This window comes from Cervus elaphus, chromosome 11 (genome assembly GCF_910594005.1).
Source record: "Cervus elaphus chromosome 11, mCerEla1.1, whole genome shotgun sequence".
Lineage (NCBI taxonomy): Eukaryota > Metazoa > Chordata > Mammalia > Artiodactyla > Cervidae > Cervus > Cervus elaphus.
This window is the reverse complement of record NC_057825.1, coordinates 40193505-40203134: the sequence shown is the minus strand read 5'-3', so window position 1 is coordinate 40203134 and position 9630 is coordinate 40193505. Positions and strand designations below refer to the sequence as shown.

Below are 9630 nucleotides of genomic sequence, written 5' to 3'. Positions count from 1 at the left end.
AATGTGTTATCAAGATATTTAATTAGTACAGGTATTCCTCTCCAGTTGTCTCCCAGATTCCAAAATTTAAGGAATTCTTGAATTCTTAAATTAAAACATGTCATCATGCTGGGAACAGCATATGGTTATGGTTTTCCCATAACAGCATATGAAGCAGTTATGGTTTCAAAACTTAAGGATCCTATCTCTTCATTATAATTTTTTTTCTTCTTCATTATAATTTGATGATCACATTCTTAAACTGGTAAACATTCTTAAACTACAGGGTATTGTAATGGAAGCTTTGGAGTTTTATATTAGAGAACCCCAAGTTGAAATATGGGCTCTGTCACTTACTACTAGCATAAGCCTGGGAAAATTACATGCCCACTCTGAACGTTATGCATTTCTAAAATGGGAATAATAATCCCTATATTTTTAGGAATGGTGATTAAATGACACTGTAATACTGTGCTCGACATTTTAGAGATGCTCAATCTTATCTGGGCTCTATGGGCATCTTTAGAGTAGTGACCTTGTATCTGACCTTGTATTAAAAAATAAGTGAATGAATGGGTAAGTAAATGACTACATCTGTGGAATCAGTGTGCAAAATCTTTGTAAATTCAAAAACACCATTTGAGGCCTTTCCTTGGTGGTCCAGTGGCTAAGACTCTGTGCTACTAACACAGGGGGCCTGGGTTCAATCCCTGGCCAGGGAACTAGATCCCATGTGCCAAAACTAAGACCTGGCACAGTCAAATTAAAACAAACAAACAAAAAAACACCACTTGATATGCTAATGGCCCCAAATGAGAAAAATATTAGCAGCTAAATAAAGCAATTTGGTCCAAAACAATCACAAAATATACAAACAATTATGACTTTTTCAAAGCCACAAAGGCATTTGCTAAATAACACCTGTTTCTGCAAACACCAGTACAGAACTCCCCAGGGAAACAAGAAATGCATACTTTGGGTACTATATTTTATGCTGTCCTCTTTGTTGCCCTAGTATAAGGATCCAGATAAAGATAATTGGAGAGATAACACAAAAGTCTAGAAAAAGTGTACTCCACCTCATCGCCAAACCCCTGCAAAAAAACAAGAAAAAATTACCTAGAATATCAAGTCAAAAATCTTAAGGTAATTAAAGTCGATTAAAACAAAAAACCATCCTCAGCCAAATGTTCTGATCATTAGGAATTGCTTTCTTAACATCAACTGCAATGTAGAAGTTCAGATTGAGGCAGAAGAGAAAGCTGCCAGGATTTCTCAACCCTGTATTTTTATTTCTATGTCATTATTTGAGTGCAGAATACTTTTAAACATATCTTGAATGATAATTTTTTCCAGATATGATTTGTTCCTTTAAATACGTGTTTTGAAGATATTTTCCACATTCTGACCTGTGATTTCATTCTACTCGGGGCCAGCTGCTTTCCCGTAGACTGAAGCTCTGACATTTATAATGGAATTGAACAGTAAAACAGGATTCACTTAACAAAAATGCTGCTGTGACATGAACTTTACAGGACCTTCCATTGAACAAGGGAGGCCTGTTTTAACGCTGCCTTGATGCTATTTCATGGCAGAAGTGGAAGCAACAAAAACACGATAGCTGGGTCTCTGCATCAATGAAGCCACACCATTTTTCTTTTTAAAAATAATTTATTTATTTTTATTGAAGTATAGTTGATTTAATATGTTGTGCTGGTTTCAAGTGTATAGATGATTTATACATATATATATTTGAATATATATATATATTCAGATTTAGATTCTTTTCCCATATAGGTATTGTAAAATATTGAGTATGGTTCCCTGTGCTATAGTGTAGGTCCTTGGTTAGAATCTATTTTACGTGTAATGGTGTGTATCTGTTAATCCCATGCTCATAATTTATCCCTCCCACCTCCCTTCTGCTTTGGTAACCATAAGTTGTTTTCTATGTCTGTGAGTCCGTTTTTGTTTTGTAAGTAAGTTCGTTTATATCTTTTTTTTTTTTTTAGATTCCACATATAATCCACATATGATATTTTTATCGTTGTCTTACTTCACTTAGTATGATCATCTCTAGGTTCATCCAGCATATCATTTTTCTATGGTGGAGACACAGTCATAAAATGATGGCAAATTTACAGCATTTCACCTTTTACTCTCTGGTAAGTAAGATTCTCTGTATCTCTGTATACTTATGGAGGAGAATATTTTTATATTCTGCCAAAATATATAAGCGATCCAGTCGCCTCCTCATTAAACCCTCTCCAAGTCTTCCAGAGATCCTGAATCTCTGGAGCTCTGCTACTGCTTCCAAGTAGCTAATGTGATGTTATTTTACAACACTCTGCCAGAACTGCTTTCCCTCCAACAAGAATCTTACTAGCTTTACTGTTTGGCAGCCTGTAGCATGTTAAAAAAAAAAAAATCCATAAACCAGATGGCGGAAATATAGAGTAATGTTTGGGAAACCCAGGTTATAAATATGTGCATGTTGGGAAAAGGGCAAAAAGTTGAGGTAAAGCAGCTGATGCAGCTTTCGGGCTGGGCTCCAATTGGGACATTTTTAGACGGGTGCCCTGAGACATGTCTATATGTTTATTTTCTATTGTATTTTTCCCCTTCAGGCTCAGGAAGAAACCACAGAAGCTCACTCATTTTCCCACACTGGAAACCAAACTGAATCCTGACTTGGAAGCTTTCGTCAAGGTTTTATGTGCAAAACGTATATTCTTCTGTTGAAGTGAGAGAAGGTCGATCACTCGAACATCAACTTTCAAGTAACGTAAGGCTGAAATGAAAATCCAAGTTAACTAAGAAGGAACAAAGGTGATTTATAATCACAGTTTGTGGGTGGGTTGACTGGAGTGGGGGTTGAGTGGACAGGTGACACATACGGTTGAAAGAATTAGGGTACAAAATGATTGGGCTTCCCTGATGGCTCAGATGGTAAAGAATCCATCTGCAATGTGGGAGATCTGGGTTCAATCCTTGGATTGGGAAGATCCCCTGGAGAAGAGAATGGTTACCCACTCCAGTATTCTTGCCTAGAGATTTTGATGGACAGAGGAGCCTGGTGAGCTACAGTCCATGTGGTTGCAGAGAGTCAGACACGACTGAGTGGCTAACACATACACACACACACACACACACACACAGACACACAGTGATTACTACAGTAAGTTTAGTTAAGGTGCATCACCACATACAGTTACAAATTTTTTGTGTCATGAGGTCTTTTTTAAAAAATTGTATTGGAGTATAGTTGCTTTACAATGTTATATTAATTTCTATAATACAGCAAAGTGAATCAACTATATGTATACATATACTCCCCTTTTTAAAAATTTCCTTCCCATTTCAAATCACTCTGTTGTACACCTAAACCTATTAATAAAACAACATTATATGTCAATTACATCTCAATTAAAAATTCTAAAAGAAAGAAAGCATGCAACTTTACACGTGTGATTGTGTGTTTATATGTGTGTAGGAGTGACACACATGTGTAAAGATTATTGCATTCATATGCATACAAGACCTTTTCATGCCTCAGCTGCTGAAACACACCCTTCTCTCTTTCTATGGCCTTTAAGAGTCACATTATCACCACCATTGACGATCTTGAGCCATCAAAGCGTTGCTCACTAATCTTCCTGCCATGGCTACTATGGCTATGTGGTGTACTCTTCAGGTCCTGTGGATGGACAGTTAAACTGATGTAGCCTTCCTTCCTGAGATGTATGCCCTTCCATAGCACCAGCCCTGCAGTCAGATACACAAAAGACTCACAAACAACTGCATTCTTTGCATCTCTGCCCTCACCACCTTAAGGAAATGGAAAACTCTATGACATGTTAGCAGTAGTGGCAGGCATACAGCCCACAGGGGACAGTAAGGAGCTTAGCTACATTGCTCCCTTTGTCTCCAAGCACTCCTGAGATCTCGCCCAAGTCTTCCTGGGGACTCTGGGTCTCCCTTCATTGCTGCCCCTCCTGGCCTCTGCCACTGTCTGACAAGGGTGGCTGTGGATGCATCTTATTTTTCTCATGACCTCAGCAACACTGGTATAATATCACTGGACCTCTTCCTACAGCTGCTGAATGGAAGCAAAGAGAAAAATCCTCTTCCCACTGGTGTTTCATCTTTATTGGTGAAGTTCAAACAGGCAAGCTGTGTGCTCTCAGCCTCTTTAGTACTCACAGAGGCAAGTATATTTCACTGTTTGCTTCTTTCAGTTTTTTATGTCCTTCCTCTCCTTCTTGGGGTTAATCATGAAAATGACAAAAGATGTGATAGGGACAAACTTCAAGTAGCAAGGTGAGGGCTATGGCCATGATCAATTTCATCTGTCCTATTGAACCTCCCACCACAGCCCAATCACCTCCACCTTCCCAAGGACAGGGTGTTCAGAAAGTTGTTATTAAATGGTTCTCTGGGATCTTCTCTGGAGATGAGCCATAAACTCCAAGAGCCTGCCGAGATAATCCTCCACAAATTGGAGATAATCCTCCAATTTTCAAGTGATTTTATAGTTTAAGCTGTTACTCTTGCATCCTTTCCATGTAAATATTCCTTACAATGGTTCCATGTTATTATTTAGAGCTCACCATGATGAAGAGATAGTCACCTTTACATAAACTTACATATTATTTATATCAATAAATCATAAATGGTTATTTACATTAGCTGAAAAAATGGATATTGTAATTTTAGAGTGTTTACAGAGATCAACTCTCTTGAATATCAAGAAAAGAACCAGCAATCTTCAGTTCTCATGAGATTCTCTAGAACTCTTTCAATAGCTTAAACAGATATTCAAAACCCACTATCATTTGGCTCTGCTTTTTTCTGCCTTTTGAATTATCTCAGTAAGATAAGCCCTGGTATGGATTGGACTGTGCCCCTCTCCCCAATTTATATTTTGAAGGTTTAACCCCCAATGCAATATTTGGAGATACGACTTGTAGGAGGTAAGTAAATTAAATGAGATCATAAGGGTGGAGCCCTGATCTAATGGATTAGCGTCCTTCTAAGAGGAGACACCAGAGAGTTCTCTCCTCCCTCCAACTGGCTCTTCTTCCTTTCACGTGCCACAAAGGAAAAGCCATGTGAGGTCACAGCTAGAAGTCAGGAGTCCTTTAGCCTGAAAGAGAGTGCTTATCAGAAACCAACTTTGTTGGACCTTGATCATGTACTTATAGCCCCCAGAATTGTGAGAAAATAAATTTCCAATATTAGGCCATCCAGTCTATGGTTTTGTTGTGGCAGTCCAAAAAAAATAATATAAGCCCATCAAAATGGACCTGATATCTAGTTTCACCAAACCAGTTTTCCTCCATTAAAGGAGCAAAGCATAGAAAAACGAACAAACAAAAAAACCCATGCCAGTCTGTTTTTGTGAAGAGCAGAGGAGAGAGAGAGGACCTAAGGGCTCAAGAGAAGTGGGTAAAGTGGGCTGTAGAAGACATTTCATGTGAAGCTCTATTCAGAGGCAAAATACAAAAGCAGCGAAAGCCAGATACCCTGGAGTACGGAAAAAAAGTTAATTTATCAAACTTATGAATATTATTTTAGAGCCAAATGCAAGTTTCTTTTTTTTTTTTTTTGGTCTGAGAACAGTTTCTTCTTGTTTACAAAATGCAAGTCTGGCCCTATCTTTGCAGTTCATTTATAGCTATGGACTTTGGATCTGTAGGAGGACTTTCCAGCCAGAATTTTTCCACTTTCCTTGCAAATATTTCCATCCTGGCTTGAAAGAAGGCAGAAGATTTTCAGGCTTTTATCTGTGTAAGAACAGAAACATCTCTTTCGTAAGAAACTGGATCCTTTATTTTCTGCATTATATCTTCTTCCCTGGTTCCTTTACCATCATGCTTCCATGCCTTGACTTTTCAGTCTTTCTGTTGCAATCTTTTCTGTTTTAGCTCTAAGAACTTTCCGATATACTATTACTATATTACTTCCAGTTCAGTTCAGTCGCTCAGTAGCGTCCGACTCTTTGTGACCTCGTGGACTGCAGCACACCAGGCTTCCCTGTGCATCACCAACTCCCAGAGTTTACCCGAACTCATGTCCATCGAGTTGGTGATGCCATCCAACCATCCAACTATATTACTTCTGTTACATTCTATATTACAACTTTATTATTTCATCCAACTATAATACTTTTGTTATATGAATTTACCCTTCTGTGTGTAAATTAGTCACAAATCTATATTTTCATCTTGATCTTTCTTGTAAGTTCAAGATCCATAAATCCAAGTGGCTTCTGGGTATTTCTTATAGAATATTATACATAGTCATCTCTTACATCTCACATCCAAAATAGAAGTCATTGTTTTTTCCCCAAAACCATCCTAACTCATGTATTCAAGACTCTACTGCCTCATCTATCCAGGTTTCTCAACCAAATGAAAGACACATTCAGCTTGTCTCTCTCCTTGGCTCCCTCCAGTCTCAAGCCCTGTAATCTAGTCACTTATAAGATCCCTTTTTTCCCACTGCAGATATGAGTCTCAAAACCTGACAGTCCATGTTCTTCGACCATCACTGTCACTGCCTTAGTGAAGATTTTCTTAGTGTAGTGTCCGTATTCCCACAGTCTCCTGGTTTATCTCCCAGCCTCAATACTATTAGAGCAAGGGTTTTCCAGATTCAGATTCAGAGTCTGAGTCTCTACAGGCTTTTATCCTGAGCCCACTCTCAAAATTATCTTACCAAAGTTGCCAATTATGCCTCAGATATAAAATCCAATGGGTTCATTTCTGTCATCTTTATCTTAGCCTCTCATTAGCTTATAATGCTGTTGACTACTTTTTCCATTAAAGTCTCTACTAGCAGGTCTTGGACTAGATTTCCCTGGTTGGTTTTCTTCTTTCTTATAATTTCTGCCCATCTCCACTGTTAACTCTTCACGTTGACTTTAACATTGACTAGACGTAGTAAATCTCTTCAGTTTGTTTTTTAATCTCTAGTAATTCTTTTCCTTTAGGAACTAGCTTGCTTGACATGAATATTATTCATAATAACATATATCATGTAAATTACTCTGCTTTGAAAAAATTTTGTTTTCCTCAAATTTTTGCTATTATGAAAAACCTTGGGATGACCTTCTTTATTTACACTTTTTGTAAGTCTTGGTGGCCCAGACAGTAAAGTATCTGCCAGCAATGTGGGAGACTGGGATTCAATCCTTGGGTCAGGAAGAGCCCTTGGAGAAGGGAATAGTTACCCACTCCAGTATTTTTGCCTGGAGAATTCCATGGACAGAGGAACCTGGCGGGCTACAGTCAATGGGGTCACAAAGAGTCAGACACGACCGAGCAACTAACAACACTGAAAAATTTCTTTCATTTCTTGTACAAATTCCTAGAAGAGAAATTTCAGCCTCAAAGATGTATTTTTAAACATTTTGTAATGTGTGGTTTTTGCTGAATATTCCCACTAGGAAAAAATGAACCAACTAATACTCTTATCAACAGTTTAGGAGAATGACTTTTTCCCAATTCCTTCATCATTAGCAGAACCTTTTATCTCTGATATTCGGACAAGTAAAAACAAACAAAAACAAGGGATCTTTTGTAATTTTATATTTCTCATGTTTTCAGGCTTTTTAATCATATAATTTACTCATTTAAAAAATATTTCTTTTTGATATGTAAGAAACCTATGTAATTAATAATGATATTAACTAACCTCTTTTCCTATGTGCATGCTGTTGCTTCAGTTATGTCTGGGTTTTGCAACCCTATGACCTGTAGCCTGCCAGGCTCCTCCATCCATGGGATTCTCCAGGCAAGAATACTGAAGTGGGTTGCCATGCCTTCTTCCAGGGGATCTTCTTAACCCAGAGATTGAACCCGTGTCTCTTATGTCTCTTGCATTGGCAGGCAGGTTCTTTACCACTAGTGCCATCTGGGAAGCTCCTTTTTCTTATACACTTGAGATATTTTTAATTTGTTATTTTTCTTTTAATTTTGTTAATAGTGTTCTGGTGTATAGATGTCCACTTTTATATTTCTCAGTAACAAAATATAATAATCTCTTTATTTTTAGATTATCTTTATTATATTTAGAATGATCTTCTCTCCCAAGATCATAAGAGAAATGTAATTTTCCTAGATCTTTTATATATAATTTATAGATTTTTTTTCAGTATCACTTATGATAAATGTTGTAACTCTGGAATTTCAGTTGATAAATTCTTTGAATACAATTTCTTTTTCAAATAAGTAATTAAGAATTGTGTAATAACAGTTCCCAGTTACTTTTTTGAAAATGTATTATATATTCTTTTCCCACTGATGTGTGGAGCTACATTTATTGTAAATTGAATTATATAGTTCTCCACTTGTTTCTATTTTTTCTCATTCACCTATTCCTTTTTAGATTGTTTCATTGATTGTCTGTTTACTCTGTGATTAGGAACATTAGGAACATACTCTTTTAAATATCATTCCTTTATTATATGTTTTATTATCTAATAGTTCAAGTGCATATCACTTTTTATATTCCAATGTTTATGGGATATTTTTGCAGTTTTATTTTGCAGTTATTTTTTCAGACAAACAATTTGTGAGTGTGTGTGTGTGTGTGTATGTGTGTCTGTGAAATCTTTTTCCCCAAATATCCTTTTGGGAATTTGATTAGACATACCAATTTTACAAAGTAAGTCAGTAGCTAAGACTCTCCTATATGGCATAACTTTAATTCTAGTTAATGGAAAAGTATAAATGGTAACTAGTTAATACTCTACTTATGAGAAGTAGGCAAATAACATAAGCATTTCTGTAAGAGATGATTCCCTTGCTTTTGCTCTGCATCTCAAAGACATAAGGCTTGGAAAGGGGGTTTTCTTTCAGGGTCTTTCGTGCCTTTTTCCCCATGTAGAACATTTCACAGCTTGTCTCATTACAGCATTTATAAAAACACAGTCTGAAGGCAGTGGTGCATAAATGAATTATTTAAGTTTTTCAGCAAATCGCCCTCATCTTGCTTGCTGCCTCTTAATGCACTTTAAGTGAGCCCAGGGAGGCGAATCATAGAAGGCATGGCGTGGAATGTAAACCAAGTTTTATTAGCCACAAAAAGCCACACTATAACATTTATTAAGTATCAGAGACAGTGTGTTTAAATAAGTTTGATTTGCTGAATAATCACCAACGTTGCAGCCATCTTCCCCAGATAGGAACACTCCCTTGTCAAAAACATTTATTTTCTTGTCACTTCTGCTAATATAATGGGCTCTTGGGGTTTTGTGAGTTTCTTAGCAAATCGTGATTTTCAGCAAATTACTATGTGTCTCCCACTGAATACAGCTTTAATAGCTGGGGGTGGAGGAGAGGAAAACCACACACATAATTGACTGAAAATATATCATCCTATTATGGGTGCCACTGTTAGGGGTTGCAGCTGCCCTAAGAAAATGAGGAGACAAACACCCTCTCAAGTCCATTCCAGTCCTTCCACCAATGAACAATGTCAATAAACTTGATGTCCCCACTTCAGACTGGCCTGAGGCTGAATTCTGTTTTGTTTTTTTTAAGAGGTGAATCAGCTCTTAAGACCAAATGATTTTTACCACAGTAACCAACTCTTCCATTCCCATCTTATTCATTTCCGTGATGCAAAATCAGACAGATGCTCAGA

The 9630-nt window shown here is 37.2% G+C and overlaps 1 non-coding gene across 1 annotated transcript; it reads left to right on the top strand.

Moving 5' to 3' along the window:
- Nucleotides 1-628: 628 nt before the first annotated feature.
- Nucleotides 629-701, top strand: TRNAS-ACU. The gene has a single exon. It is a non-coding gene; the product is annotated as a tRNA-Ser (tRNA).
- The last annotated feature ends 8929 nt before the right edge of the window (nucleotides 702-9630 follow it).